At 35.0% G+C, this 17,104-nt stretch overlaps 1 long non-coding RNA gene across 2 annotated transcripts in view; it reads left to right on the top strand.

The window, feature by feature from the left end:
• LOC136828808 (uncharacterized) overlaps positions 1-17,104 on the top strand; it is an 855,933-nt gene that overhangs the window by 427,909 nt on the left and 410,920 nt on the right. The gene's annotated exons all lie outside the window — the stretch shown is intronic.

Here is a 17,104-nt window from a genome sequence, read left to right as displayed (position 1 = left end):
GTGAGGAATTGTTCATTTCCAGGAACCTTATCAAACCTACAAACTCACTGACACGCAATTACACACATAGGTAAATACATGTACGTACACACACATATACAGACATGCATATATATATATATAATACAGCATATGTATGTATGTTTATATATATATATATATATATATATATATATATATATATATATATATAATACATATATTTTATATATATATATATATATATATATATATATATATATATATATATATATATATATATATATATATATATATATATATAATTTCTGGAGGATCTATGCAACAATACTTCATTCCTCAAAGAAAACTTTATGACTATCGGGGTCGCAAATCAGTATAATTCAGCCAAAAGATTCTGAGTCACTGATGCATATGGTATATCCACTTTCCTCAACTAAATAAAAGGTTAGGGGGTAGAAGCAGTCTTGCTGACATAAGGAACACTAGGGACATTGATTGCCTGTAGGTGTTATAGTCATAAAAGTTATGGTGTCCTTGACAGCATTGACCATATTTAAACAAGTCTTTGCGGTACAGAAACCATGACGCTAATAACTTTAGTTTGCTTCCCTGAGCTACCCTTAAAGAGTCCATCGGTGCTTAATAATTTTCATACACTGCAGCATCAAAGAATTAACCTGTGAATTACACATCACAGTAAATGAAGTGGAATTTGTATATTGGGGAATTGACGGTCTCAGTATATACTAATTTAAAAGAGAGAAAAACAATATATAATTTATGATTCCCATATCATTACTGAAGCATCTTTCAAATAAATTGTAGGTTAAAACATAATATTACAACTGTTTTAGTATTCGAAAAAGACAAAAGAGTAAGCAACTTGCATTGCCGACCAAGTAATTAAAATCTTTCGAGTTCAGAAGATTTTTGGTTAGCTACATCCAATCCAGGTTTCTTTCTTGCCCGTTTTAGGAACTAATTGTTTTTCCTGACCCTCACATTATTTTTTTGATATTTACGTTTTTTTTTTGTGATTCCTTTAGTCGAGGAGAACCTCTCTCTCTCTCTCTCTCTCTCTCTCTCTCTCTCTCTCTCTCTCTCTCTCTCTCTCTCTCTCTCTTTATTGCTATGAAAGGTGCTCCAGTTTACAGAAAATGATACCAAAATATATTTGAATGGCTTTGGATGAGAAAGTGTCTGTTCATTGTGTGAGCGCAAATATGATGATAGATAAAATAAATCTCACTTTATGAAGCTAATGATCTCATATATTAAAGTGATACTCTATTATTTTTCAAAATTGCTTCCTTCAGCCCTAAGCAAGAAGCTTCTATTTGATTAAATGAAACGAGTAGATCTGCTCGAAAATAATTATTATTTTCACATTTGATACTGATGATTGAAAAGTAAATCCGAAAAGCTTGAAGATTATTCGTGTTACGAAAGAACATTCAAGGTAATGGCTGTGTTCCTTTAGGTGGAAGCAGATAATCGTCGTCAATGAAAGATTACATAAGAGGATTTCAGTATGCATAGGAAATCAAAATACAGTACACTTTGAATATGATATCCACAGAATTTAACTATGAATCTTTTAAAGTCCAGCCTTTCTCAGCTATTTCACTTTGAAACTAAAATTTTATTCTGGTCACGGGTAGACAGGTGAAATAAAACAATTAAAAAATGCACCGAAGTTTTTCGGCGCAATCGAGTTTTCTGTACAGCGTATAATCAAGGCCAACGAAAATAGATCTATCGGTGGTCTCGGTGTAATGCTGTATGAGCCGCGGCCCATGAAACTTTAACCACGGCCCGGTGGTGGCCTGGCCTATACCGTTGCCAGATGCACGATTATGGCTAACTTTAACCTTAAATAAACTAAAAACTACTGAGGCTAGCCGGCTGGAATTTGGTATGTTTAATGATTGGAGGATGAATGATCAACATACCAATTTGCAGCCCTCTAGCCTCAGTAGTTTATAAGATCTGAGGGAAGACAGAAAAAGTGCGGACAGACAGAATAAGGTGTGGACGGACAGACCGAGGCGGCACAATAGCTTTTTTTTACAGAAAACTGAAACCAGGACGTTCAAAGAAGACAGAAAAGCACCTCATAGTAAGGGCAGCACTGACTGACAGTGAAGACACACCCGATGATGCCATCGCCACCCTAGCAGACAATCTGACGGACGCCCACGCTGCTGCAGACCGCTGCCATGTCCACACCTTTGCCACCCTTCAAGGAACGTCCATCCCTTCAGCGACAGACGGCCTTCCTTTAAGGCCACAAAGGCTTCCATGGCTGTCAAACCCTCCCAAGCTTCCAGGACAAACCCCCGACGCCCATTCCGCCTTCAGAAACCCAAGGACACCGACCACATGCAGCAGCAGTTGCCGCCGCTTCAGCTTTGCCGATACCACAGAACATTCGGCCCTACCGCCAAGACCTGCCTCCCAGGGTGCCCATGGCCAAAAGACACATGCAACGGCTGCTGCCACTCGCGGTAGTTGTAGCAAGTGTGTGTCCCTCAACCAGGGGCCGTACTAATGTACACAAATCCAACCAGAATTCTGATATAGCCAATTATATGTTTGCTATTAGTGCCTCTGTCTTTTTTATCCTTGATTCTACCACAGGTACTCGTTTTTTGGTCGACATGGGCTTGCTGTTCCCTTCTGCCTGTATCCAGTCAACCAACCAAATGCCCACAGCCATCCGAAGTCTGACTCACAGCTGCCAATGGCTCTCCCATCCTTATCGTCAGTCAGAAGCATCTTGCCCTTAACCTTGGCGACATAAAGTACCACTGGTGGTCTATCGTCACGGACGTCTCAATAACTCTCCTCGGGGCGAACTTCTTGGTACACCACCAACTGCTTGTGGGCGTTGCCAACAGGCGCCTCGTCAATGCCACCACTCTTTCCATGACACCAATCGCCGCAGCACCCGCAGAACTCGCCTCCATGTCACTGACTCCAAAGACGTTTGACAGCCTTTAACCCAACCCTACACAGGCCCCCCACTGGGTCATCGACCGCAAGCAGAAAGCCTTCCTCATTGACATTTGCAGCGCGACGGATTGGGTGGGCATCGACCGCCTGAAACCAGCATATTTGCTTGGCGACATCACTCCTCCAATCCAGTATTCAAGGGCGGGGCACCCTCTGCAACGCCGTGGTCAACTTTAAGAGGGGGGTATTGTGCCCCGGAAGTTTCCCACGTTTTAACTACAGTCTGTTGCCACCGGCAGCACACTTGCACACGGACCGTGACTTCCCACGTCTTGCCAGCAGGATAGCAACGCTTCTGCAACGCACCTGGTTTTCATATATTCAGAAGACATAAAGCCTAAAATCAAGTGCATGTGCACTATTGGTCTGTTAGTTACTATGTAATTTTCCTGGCCACTGATTGGTCAGCAATCCATATAAATTCCATTGTTGTTTGTTAATAAATCAGAACTCTAAGATCTCTTGTCTTAATCATCCCGCTAAAGTGTTTTAAATAAAATTTAGGCGGCTGAATAGGTTAAAGGTTTTCTGTGTAAGGAATGACAGAAGCGATAAATAGTCAGTTAATTACGGAACAAACGTACAGGATCCATCAAAATTGGGCAGGCAGTCTGATGGAGGATCCCTCTCTTACTAGTGCTTTTTCCTTTACCCATAAGCACAATGAAAAGTCTGACGTATTCTTTTTAAATTTCCTTCATTCAAGTCAAAAGGTTTCCTGGTAGGCATTAGAATTTTTTTTTTTACCATTTATTGGTATTCAGACTTTACTATCTTGTCAGCTTTAAGACACACATAGGTGATAGAAAGGCCTGCTGTGTGTTTGTTGCTGATTTCAGTGTTCATCGTAGAAGTTGATTCAATTCTTATTGTCCTACATGTTACCATGGCTTAAAAACTTCTGCGTTTGCTTTTTAATGTTGGTCTGGTGATTTCTTAGACTTAATATTTGCTGGTGCCCTGTTATTATAACAAGTATGGTTACCCTACAATTAGGACGTCTGATCACATTTTACTTGTTTTTTTTTTCTTTTGGTAGCAATCAAAACTTAGCCTGTATACCTGATCTGTCATGACCCTCAAAGGTCAACATGAAATATGAAGCAGACTGGAACAGCAGTTTGAGTGATTTTTGCATTTAGATTGATTACAGTTGGATATGGAGGTTGAGCCTGCTCTGCCTTTAAAGGAAAATTTTGTCAAATGACAGGCAAAATCCGTACCAGCTTTGGAAGAGTTATAAATGTGTCTCAAAGTGATTTTCTTCTACTGAAGACAAATACAATGTTACTGTAAAAGAAAAATACAATTAACAGGCAACACAGTAGCATTTTAGCAATTATGTCCAACAATGACTTTCAAACTTGAACAAGATGGTTAATGTATTTGACAGATTGCACAGCAATGTAACCCTAGGCCCCATTCTTGTTTTCCGTCATTTTAAAGTGCTTTTAGGTTGTCGGTTCTTTGACAGAATATTTTACTTATCCTGGAATATTGGCGTATAGAACATTATCTATTAGAAATTTTGTCAAGAAGTAAGTCTAGGTCCAAACTAAATTTTGTTTTATTGAGGACGGGATGTTAAAATTACTGAATTATTGGATACAATTTAGAACTGTCCAAGTCAATGATGGAGAATGCACCCTCAAAGGGAAGACAGAAGAAAGAACTCTTGTTAAACATACTGGGCGTCATGGGATCCAGTCTTTTTCGGTCCCGGGAAGTTTGTGGACTGGAAAGTTTCTGATTTATCAGTATCAGTTTCTCAACCTTCATGGCTTGGGTCTTCGGTCAGTTTTTCATAATTATTTGTATCATTAAATAAATGCAACGCTTTCTTTACGTAAAAATCTTTGACAACAGTTACGATTTTTCCATCTTTGCCGGATTAGGTGTAGATGATGACAGTACAAAGACCAACTGGGAAGAGAAAGATAAGAAATATTAAAGTTTTATGTGGATCCGGATGAATTTGCCAAAAAAAAAAAAAACATGTTTCGACGCGTTCTCATTCACGATTAATTTTTCTTACTTGCCATATGGGATATTGTAAAAAAAGATCTTATGCAAAATACTTCAGCAACTAGGAAATAAGTCTACTATATATTGCGTTCATTAGATTTTCTTAAAGCTGTTGTAATAAAGCGCGTTTTTGTCACGCGTTCTTTTGAAAAAATTAATTATTTATATACATTTGACATCATTTTCCAAATTTAAAATGCATATGAACACCCATCTGTAAAAACTGCATACATACATTCTAAATAATCCTTGAATATTACATTCAAATAACACCGTGGTTGGATGAAAGGATATCCCAGCCTTAAGCTTCCTATAATCGAGAAGATCAGCTCTTTATAAATAGGATTTTCCCTCAAGGGTGAATCTGGATTCAAACTTTGGTCGGCGGTTTCTTGGTAAAGATTAAGTCAGCCTGATGCCAACCAGGCTCTTGGACAAAAACAGCCTGCAGGTGTTCATATGGTCTTAATTCTCTTTACTATTCTAAGAATTCCAAACTGCAAATACTTTATACGTTGGATTTTGTTTTAGTCCTATATTTCTCTCTCTCTCTCTCTCTCTCTCTCTCTCTCTCTCTCTCTCTCTCTCTCTCTCTCTCTCTCTCTCTCTCTCTCATTTTATTTTACAATAGGAATATTTTGTTTGTTATCCACAGATAGTAGCACTATTTTTTTTATATCCACAGAATACTAAATCGGTAATATGACATTCGTTATTGCATAGCCGTTGACTTACGAGGTCCTTGTATTATTAATTTTATTTCCGTTTTATATTTATATATTTGCCTTGATGTTGTATGATAAGAAAATGATATTCATTTTCCAACTTGAAGAAAAGATAATTCTTTTGTAAACTGCCTCTTCTCAGTAACGAAAATTTATTTCACCCATGAATTAATCTAATCAGTACAATTTCTTCCACGGAATGAGGGCGCAGGGATAAACGAGATGCCGTTAAGATAATCGAGTAGGAAAAAATATTTATTTTATAAACTTTATTTTTTGGGGGATCAGCAATTAAATAAAAATTCTATTTCATGGATTACTTATCATTTTATGCATTCCCATTCTCTTTATACATCGTTCAAATGATTGTCAAGATTTTATTGTTTATTGAAAAAAAATGCATTACCATTCTTCTCATACTGACAAAACATCAAATTTTATTCCATTATTTGGGTAAAATCAATCCGAAAATACTAGCAAAATTAATAAACAGTAAAAACCTTCCACACTGACATGGAGAATTCGAATATCTGACAACAAAGAACCATAGACTCATATTTGCCCTGCAAGAAACTCTGGGTTGGTTTTGTCCTCTTTACTTCGAGGGGAAAGAGAAGAGGGGAAGGAAGTCTGACTGTAAGGTACGCTTGGGAAAATGAAGAGGGGACGAGAAGAGGAGAAAATGAAAGTGGAGTCTCTCGCAATATTTATTAAGGGGTCAGAGATGGTTTCCTTGCTGTAACGAGTTGTACGGAAGGTCTCCAAGGTTTGTTACTGAACAGCCACGCACAAACATAAACACACATAAAAGATATGTATATATATGCTTATAAATAAATATATATATGTATATATATATATATATATATATATATATATATATATATTTATATATATATATATATATATATATATATATATATATATATATATATATATATATATATATATATATATATATATATATATATATATAACTTGTTTCCTCCTCAATATATATATATATATATATATATATATATATATATATATATATATATATATATATATATATATATATATATATATATATATATATATATATATATATATATGTGTGTGTGTGTGTGTACATATATGTGTGTGTATATATATACATGTATATATATATATATATATATATATATATATATATATATATATATATATATATATATATATATATATATATATATACATATATAAACAAGAAATATTACAAATATCTTGATATTGAAGTACAAAGAAAATAGTAATCCCCATTTCTACCTTAAAGAAAGATAATACAGGTAAGAGTAAAGGGGGTGCTATTCATTAAACGAATTACCCCATATTCAATAGTTGCTGTATGGCTTATATGTTGGCAGTATTCCATATACGAATAGATAAAGAATAATATTTCTTTTGATTATTATGTATATAAAATAACATGTAGCTTCTATAAAAAAAAGGCGTTATTTACGTATAAAATTAGGCAAATATAGGCTAAAGTGACTTGAGACATTGAAGACTTCATATCCTTTTCATTCAACAATTTTGAAAATGTACTGAAGAGGAAACAAGAAAAGTTATAATACATCTTGGAGGGGAAAAAACTGACACAAATGGAAACTCATGAGCAGTTAAAATAAGGACTTGCAATTGAAATCTAAAGGAGACAGGGGATGGATGACGTGGATTACTTCTTGATAATATGAAATCGTTTAGAATTCAACTCCGTCCCATTTATTACATTGTCCTAATTTTACGTTCACTTACCAAATCCTTATATCTTTATTATTAAGGTTCAATCTTCAATTCATTCCATGACGATAATTACGGCTTCAGTATTTCTATTTCAATTACCAGTCCTTCTTTATCCTTCCAAAGTATTTTATGTTCATCTATCACCATACCTGTGTTTCAGAAGACAAATAATACATAACCATAAAAGAATTAGGGTCAGTGAAAACAAGTAAAAAATGCGCCGGAGTTTCTTCGGCGCAGTTGAGTTTTCTGTACAGCGTATAATGCTGTATGAAACTCTCAGCCGGCCATGGTGACCAGTGTTGTTGTGGTGCCAGACGCATGATCATGGCTAACTTTAACCTTAAATAAAATAAACGCTACTAAGGCTAGAGGGCTGCAATTTGGTATGTTTGATGATTGGAGGGTGGATGATCCGAGGGTAGATAGAAAAAGTGCGGGCGGACAGACAAAGCCATCTCAATAGTTTTCTTTTGCAGAAAACTAAAAATGGTGGCTTGGAGGAAAAAGAATTCATAAGACATAAGAAGCTTAAATCATCTGCAAATAATCTATAGAGGAGTGAGCCCCATATAAGGAGAATATTAAATGACTGAATATAACCTCACAAACTATATTAGAAATTTTGGAGAGTGATGACCAGACTAAACTATATCAAGCTACTAAGAATTTAATACTTTGTGATTTTTGAAGTAAACTTTATAATAATCCATACAATCTCGTTTAGGGTTTTTTTATTGACCTCATTTTCTATCTTATAACGGGATGTATTATTATTATTATTATTATTATTATTATTATTATTATTATTATTATTATTATTATTATTATTATTATTATTATTATTATTATTTCTCCAATATATCCTGATACAGTGATTTCATCGTGTAACGTAAGACTCAAAAACGTTTTAAAGACAAGGAGTTAAATGGGAATTCAGAATAGAATTTTCAAGTACAGAATATGTAAGAATGCTTTTGAATGTGTGTATGTGTGTTTGTGTGTGTGTGTGTGAGAGAGAGAGAGAGAGAGAGAGAGAGAGAGAGAGAGAGAGAGAGAGAGAGAGAGAGAGAGAGAGAGAGAATTACAAGTAAAATACATGGTGATTTGATTCCAATATTTGGGTAAGGAAGAAAACATTACTCGTTTTAATCTACATAAGAGTACCAAGTATTTGTTCATATTATTTAACGATTAATAATAGATCCCATCCACTTTCGATAATATTCCTGATACCGTTATTAAATCAGAAAGGATGAATTTCTTAGCCCTGAAATCCACCCCCGAACTTGGTTATAGAAGTCAAGTGGACGGCGCCTTACATTACTATTAAATTTTAATTGCATTTTAGAAAATATATATATTTTTATATAACGTAATTAAGAAGGATTAATGTGTGTGTGTGTGTGTGTGGGTTTGTGTGTGTGTGAGAGAGAGAGAGAGAGAGAGAGAGAGAGAGAGAGAGAGAGAGAGAGGGAGAGAGAGAGAGAGGGCGGGGAGAATGTTATTCATGATATACATAAAAAAATCACCCTCACTAAAATTGTTTATCATGTATCATGAGAAAATGAGTTTCAGCTGCCAATTTAATGTTTTCATGTGTCTAGGAAATCGAATCTATTAAGATATTCATATTATAGCGGAGTGGAAAATTATTGCTCATATTTATAAAACACAACCATTTGTTTAAGAATAAAAATTATCGCACGGGTGGGCTATAACAGAAGCATGAGAATTAAATGAATACATATTGAACGTAAATATATTTTTGGTGTTGGAACAGTTTGACAATTAACGGACCATTCATTTAAGTTTGGATTAAACTTGAATGATACAAGTGTATTTTACGAACATGCAAGATACTGGCAGCGGTACAACGGGCACAGAGAGGAATTAGAGAAAAGTTATTTTTTCTGACGTGCAAAATTACCGTCAAGAAATAGAAAATATGCGATTTGTTAGTTTCGTAAAACCTAGGACAAATTTCTAATGAGCTCATGTAGCGTTATATGCAAATAGTAATCTAGTAAGATAAGTATTGTTTGATATTACTTTTATTCATCATTCCTAGTCCTCTGAAACAGTTGTCTGAAAAAATAACGCATTCTCAAAAAGTCCGCTGAATTATACAATTCTAACCAAGAGTTACACTTTACTGGTTCAAAAGATTATGAGACAAGTTTTCCTTGATACAATATTCATAAACGAAATCAAAGCCATAGGAGATTGTAAAAAAAAAAAAAGATTTCTTATTAAGTGTGATACCCATCAATCAGCTGAATAATGTATAGCTATCTAAGTAAACCACTCCGACTTACCTTCCTTCACCATGAAACAAGGAAGTTTCCTAACCGTGGAATTGCATCAGCAATCACACTAACATCTTGATTCCGTGGGCGAGCTTATATGAACTCAATCCACCCAATCAGGGTCTTTTACAATATCAATCTGAAAAAGTTGTCGTGAGGATTTTCCCACAGGATATTGAGGGGATATTGAAATTGGAAGAGAATCTGTTCTTTATTTGAAAAGAAGGCAATGTTCGAATATCGAGTTTTCTGCAAGAGATCCTTGCGTCCTCACATCTGTGTAAGAAAACAGAAAAATTTTGTGAAGACAGCGTCGGAGATAGATGAATAAAAAAAAAAGACAGAATTATCTCTCCTCAGTATTTATAGCGTCTCACACCAACAAAAAATATTCAACATTAGTGTACTGAACTCACCCATGCTTCAACTGTATTTTTATCCAACCCATTCTAGTTCGTTAGTCCTCTTCTTTTGAAAGACTTAAATTTAGCAGTCTAATTCATCCTTTCACCTACATTAGCCTTAATTCCACTTGTACGTGCATCCCCATTTTTTATTTTATCGATTCTTCTTACTCCAACAACTTTAACCTTTTTCGTTTTGTAATTTGCATTCAGTATTCATACTTTAATTCCATTTTGCTCCTCATGAACGTTTTAAGTCTATTCCCAATCCTGACATATGTACAACTAATTTCCTTTCTTCACTTATTCTGCACCTCACTTGTTTTACCCTTCCATCACCCAACATTCACAAAGCCTTAGACAAATGGAAGACTATGAATAAATTCTAACGTCCGTAGCAGAATTCGAACTTGCATTCGGATTATCAGAGCGAGGTCACTTTACCCAGCTGACATGGCCTTGAATAAAATATGCCATTCCCCTCGATCTTTCGTACTCTTTTGCTTCCAAGCCTATCTAGCACTTCTTTGGTCTTCCTATTCTCCTTCTTCGTAGTACTTCCGAATTGTACACTTTTTTTGAAGGAACCATCTTAAAATAAGCGGAGGTGTCATTACACCTACGCTAATAATTGTACAGCTTTGTATCTTCTTTTGTCACATATAATGTGAAATCACTTCGTCTATGCAGTCTCAACCCTTATTTATTTTTACCTTGCACACTCCATCCCCATAACGGGTAATTGGGTGAACAAGTCCTTCATAAAATGTAAATTTGGCTTCCGTAAACACTCCATGTCTCTTTCCCATGTTTTACACAAGTCTTTTACGCGTATCTTTTGCAGTGTGATGTGGCCTAGAGAATTCAAGACGTTCTTTTTTCTTAAATATTCATGTCAGCATTACGTGGGTGAACACTCGTAGCTTTCCACTGGCATCAATTTCACCTACATAATCTACAGGGCTGGAAGCTAATCCTCACTCTACACCTCTCTTAGATAATTAAATGACTCTCCGTTAATTACCCTGATTCGAGCAGTTATTAAGTACACTAACAAAAGCTATTAGGGGTTCTATGAACGAGGCAAATCCTAGTTGAGTCTAATATACTTGTCCACAAATGAAATGATGAAGATTTTGAACCTCTGTTGAAGTCTTCGTACTTGTTTCTGTGTCTGTCGGTCTGTCTTTACTTTTTCTATCAATTTGCAAATTCAATGGTTCTATTTACTGTTCGTTATGTTAAGGTTAGCCATTGCTTTTCTTGGAAGATACATTTTTCTAGATTTCTTGCTTGAGACACTTTCTTGTTTGACTCTGGCGCAAGGTTAAGCAAGGAGTTGATTAGTATACATATAACACAGACTCATCTACTATACATTAAATTATATTCAAACTGAGACCATTACGGGATCTAGACCACTACCATTCATTTAATGTCACACGAAACTCCATTTATTAAACAAACTATGACGTGAGTATTTCTAATTAGACAGCTTTACGCTGGAGGGCCTTTTAACTTAAGCCTTAGAAGTCGGTTCTGAATGACTTCTTAACGTCATACTCCCAGCGGGGTTTCTGCTCTATAGAATCCCTAATATGGGTTCGCTTTCATTAGCGTCGAGTTGGTGATATTGGTCCCTCGTTTAACAGAACATGAACTTTTCCATTTCAAACTTCACAACTGGAATTTCTTAGTCGAAAGCCAGCTTGTGATATTGCCTAGCCATTGGCATTAATTAACAGCATGCTATGTAAAACCTCTGTTTGAATTGTAATTAGACATCAAAACACTGTAGGCATTATTGAGGGTCTTTGCAGAGTCCCTTCGGCCCTTAGCTGCAACCTCTTTCATTCCTTTTACTGTACCTCCGTTCGTATTCTCTTCCTACCATCTGACTTTCCACCCTCCCCTAACTATTGTTTCATAGTGCAACTGTGAGGTTTTCCTCCTGTTTCACCTTTCAGACCTTACTGTCGATTTCCCTCTCAGCACTGAATAACATCATAGGTCCCAGCGGTTGGCCAATGTCCTAAATTCTGTATTCTGTTCTATCAGATATCAAAAAGGTTATACTTTTTGCTGACCATATATCTCAGAGAGAGAGAGAGAGAGAGAGAGAGAGAGAGAGAGAGAGAGAGAGAGAGAGAGAGAGAGAGAGAGAGAGAAAGCATTGTTAACGTATCTAGTGAAGATTCATCCACAAGAGAGTTATATTTGGTGGATGAACATTCGTTAATTTCATCATTAAAATCATCACTCAGTAACCACATACTGAAACATCCAAGCGAGATTTATCTCTCCATATACATTTTTTTTTAGGATTTATTGATCTTAACAAGCATCTCAGTGTGTCGGCCACGATTCATGAAATATGTCCTTTCAGAACTTCTTTTAAGGTGATATTCAACACTATTGTCGTTGCTGTTGTTGCTTCCTAAAAGGATTAAAATAATTAAACATCATGATCATCATCATAATCAAATTTCTGTCTTATTCCCTAAAGTACTTCAAGGTGTTTTTAAACACTTTTCTTTCTGTAATATTTTCATTTTAAATGCAGACTTATAACTTGCTTTCGAGTCAGGACAACTAAATTCGTAAAAAACATATGATGGTATTCCTTCTTGTTTGTGGTTTTTCTTGCTTAGGCAAGAGCCAGTTGATAATTTCAATACAAATGGGATTGGATCCTAGGCTGCATGGAATGAAAATTTGAATATTAAAGTTAGTTGCCGTGTCGATAGCAATAAAAACAGGTAAAAATGCTCCGAAGTTTCTTCGACGCAATCAAGTTTTCTGTACAGCCGCTACAGCCTATAATCAAGGCCACCACAAAAAAAAATCTATCTTTCGGTGGTCTCGGTATAATGCTGTATGAGCCGCGGCCCACGAACCTTTAACCACGGCCCGGTGGAAGTCAATCATACATCGTTGACAGAAGCACGATTAACCTGAAATCAAATAAAAACTACTAAGGCTAGAGGGCTGCACTTTGGTATGTTTGATGACTGGAGGGTGGATGATCAACATGTCAATTTGCAGCCCTCTAGCCACAATAGTTTTTAAGATCTAAGGGCGGACAGAAAAAAGTGCGAACGGACAGACAAATGCGACACAATAGTTTTCTTTTACAGAAAACTAAAAACGAAAAAAGTTCACTCGAATCAGCCTACTAGCAAATAGGAAGCTTAGAAAGTCCTTCCTGTTTTTAAGCAGGTTGACTGAGGGTTTCATTCTTTTACTTCTGTCGAAAGGCAAATTATTTTTTAATAGATATTTTAATTCTCATTCCATTCAGTCATAGTTTCTAATTCATTTGATATGAAGTTCTCAACTGGTTCGTACCCAAGCAAGAAAGACCACGTAACAGAAGGAGTACCACCAGGTCTTGTTTGCAAATTTCACTTTCCTTACTGAAATACAAGTTAAAAATCTGCATTTAAAATGTAAAAAAATTACGGGAAAAAAGGAATATTATAAAAAATACATTGAATTACTTTAGAGAAAAAGACAGAAATTTGGTTTAAGATTACGATCATGTCGATTTTTTTTTTATGCGGTTAAGGAAGCAGCAAGAACAAAGACAACAACAGCAATGCCTTTGCGAACAGCATCTGGCGAAAGAATCCAAGGAGCGGCGCGCGTGCTGTTGAGTGTGGCTCCTATGAGAACTGCTGCCTCATCAGGAGGCTTATTGCATGAAGAGGGCGCTCAACTTTCTATAAACTTCAACACTTTGCGGTGAAAGATAGTCATGGGCTGTTGACCTTGGAAGATTCCCGCTTTTTTAAGTCTTGAAATTAAAAACAGTCCACATTTCAGTAGGGCTTTTTTTTTTTTATGTTGGCTTCTCTCCATGTTGGCTCCTACCCCCGGAGGGAAGAAAACAAATAATGCGAAAATCTCGTCGTTTTCTTTTTTACTTTTTTGTTTGTTATATGTATTTATGCTCTCTAATGCATCTTACAATCCATTCAGCTCAAAACGCTTTTATATTTTCTGATATTATTTAACCTTTATGCTTTCAACATTCAGTTATTTTTTCATTTATTGGAAAAAATTGTTTATATGTTATATAAATTAAATCGTGTTATGAAAAGAATTAATTTCAGAAGCGGCTAATTCAGTTAATTTTTGTTTATTACGTAATACATTAAAAATATATAAGTGGAATGATTATACATGTGTATTTTGACTTCATTCTCTAATGATATCCTTTTTAAGGTCTAAAACATTTTTCGAGAATTTTTTATAGGTATGAAATCCCTTATCTTTCCCATTTGATTTCACAGATTTTTTTTCATTCGTGTATTTTATTTCACAAAGACTGCGGAGCCATAAACTGATAAGGATTTGACTATTTGGGTTTTTAAATTCATTTATTAATAAGGAGAGCTTTTTACTCATTACTCTGTGCCTCATATTTTGCAGTTGTATGTGGATGAATATGTATTCATGCTCTGTAGTACATATTACTATCTCTTTTCTAGTTTGAGATTTTTTAAGCTTTATGTTTTAACTCTCAATTATTTTTTCACGTATTTAAAGCAAATTAGGTTTATGTGTATTTTAAACTAAACCGTGTTATGAAAAGAAGTTATTTCAGAAACTGTTAACTCAATAAAGAACAAATATTTTGATATGTAAATTAAGGTTACCGTGATTAAGATGAAATAAATATGATTATTATTCACCATTCAGTGGTAACCAGAAATTCTGTGCATATATTGAGCGATGATGAACACCGAATTTAAAAGATGTGTCAATTTTGAATGAGGCGGCACTATAGCAACAATGACAAATATGAATAAATGTCCTTCATACGTTCCTTAACTTTTGTCATACCAAATTGGGAATATTTTTGTCTCTCCAACTGTTTTATTCAGGTCTTCTTTTTAACCTCCAGGAATTCTGCAACAAAATGAAAGCAGCAAAGATTGACCTTTTGAAATTTTGTTTATATCTTTAGCATTCTGGTAATATCTTTTAGAAAAAGTGTGGATTGAATTTATTAACCTTTGAAAGGCACCGACCTTTTTCTAAAGAGTGACGACGCTCGCGAAAAATTAAAGAAAAGTCTCGTAAAGTGAAAAAGAAAACTTTTACTGCCATGGCGATGAAAATTCACCAGACTAAAAGTAGATTTCGCTCTGAATGTTAAGTGGAATTTGTAAATTAGTCTCAGATTCTGGCAAACCTTTCGTCAGTATTCCATTTGCATGTTCATTTGGTGACTGATTTTTACTTCGTGCTTATCGTTTCTGGAGATTGATTATATTTCCCCTTTTACTTGGAGTTTTGAAATTCTTTAATAGTTCTCTCTAGTTTATGTTAAAAACCCTATAAATATGAGGTGCTTATCAATAGTCCCTTGTTTATCGGGTATCCACTTGCTTGTTACTGCAGACATGTAGGCATTCTGAAACACAAACACACTCACACACATATTATATATATATATATATATATATATATATATATATATATATATATATATATATATATATATATATATATATATATATATATTTATTTATATGTATGTATGTATGTATGTATGTATGTATGTACACACACATATATATATATATATATATATATATATATTTATTTATATGTATGTATGTATGTATGTATGTATGTATGTATGTACACACACACGCATATATATATATATATATATATATATATATATATATATATATATATATATATATATATATATATATATGTATAATATTACAAGCATGCATACATACCTAGGTACATACATACACTTATAAACAGGGTAAATTAAATTATCACAGAAGTGGGAAAAAAAATCTCATGCCAAGCCTTTGAAGAGATGGGGAAGGAGAGACGAAATATCTCGAGCTCCATGAGGCAGAAAATCTCCTTGACATTCAGGATGACAAAATGGTAGTAATCAAGGAAGTATAAATTAGCTGAATTATGAGCGCTCTGGCTGACGTCTCCTCTTACAGATTATGCAATTCTGAACTAGGTTGAGAGAGAGAGAGAGAGAGAGAGAGAGAGAGAGAGAGAGAGAGAGAGAGAATCTCTTTACATTGTAATATTTTATTGACAATGTCAGTGAACATTCCACAACTTGTTTAAAGAAATTCGTGGAATTACTAAAACATATGATAAATGTTCAAATGTGCGAGATGAAACGACATCTAAAGATAATGATAATTAGTGCGAAAATCATTCAAAGAGCGAAACAAAGTTACTCATATTGGTCATTTCTCTAGATCCTATATCAGGAAAAATGTTGGGAAGAAAACGACAAAATGATGGCAACATTTGAAGAACTAAATAAGACGAAGAGAGAGAGAGAGAGAGAGAGAGAGAGAGAGAGAGAGAGAGCAATTAGGTTTTGGCCAGGGTGTAATCAAGTCAGGAAGTAAATTCCGACCAAATCACGAACAGGAAATTGTATGAAGAATTGACTTTGCGGGTTAATTTTCATTCAGATGTAAAGGTTCCAGTCTTACCTATTATGTACAATTTTACCCGTATTCACAGATGTTTAATATTTTTACTAGACTTATACATTTATTCATATGCCCTTCATTCAACTTTGAATTTTGTGAATAAATGGAGAATTTAAGTTCACGTAAACCCGTAGACTTCCATCTTTGCAATGTCAGCAAAATCGCGTATCCCATCTATCACCATGCGATCTCTGAAATGGTTCCCTTGAGTATTAACACAAATTCGCGTCGAAATATTTGCTGTGACTATTTTCTCACTCCAACACTATTTCTTCTTTAACATCCTCGCCACAGTGGTCCAGTAGCTGAGGCAGTGTTTATATTTCACGGTCTTAATGGGTCTTTCATTGCAAAAACTGTCTCTTTTTACTGCTCGATAA

This window comes from Macrobrachium rosenbergii, chromosome 43 (assembly GCF_040412425.1).
Source record: "Macrobrachium rosenbergii isolate ZJJX-2024 chromosome 43, ASM4041242v1, whole genome shotgun sequence".
Taxonomy (NCBI): Eukaryota; Metazoa; Arthropoda; class Malacostraca; order Decapoda; family Palaemonidae; genus Macrobrachium; species Macrobrachium rosenbergii.
The sequence above is the reverse complement of the archived record's forward strand: the minus strand, read 5'-3'. Positions and strand labels throughout refer to the sequence as shown.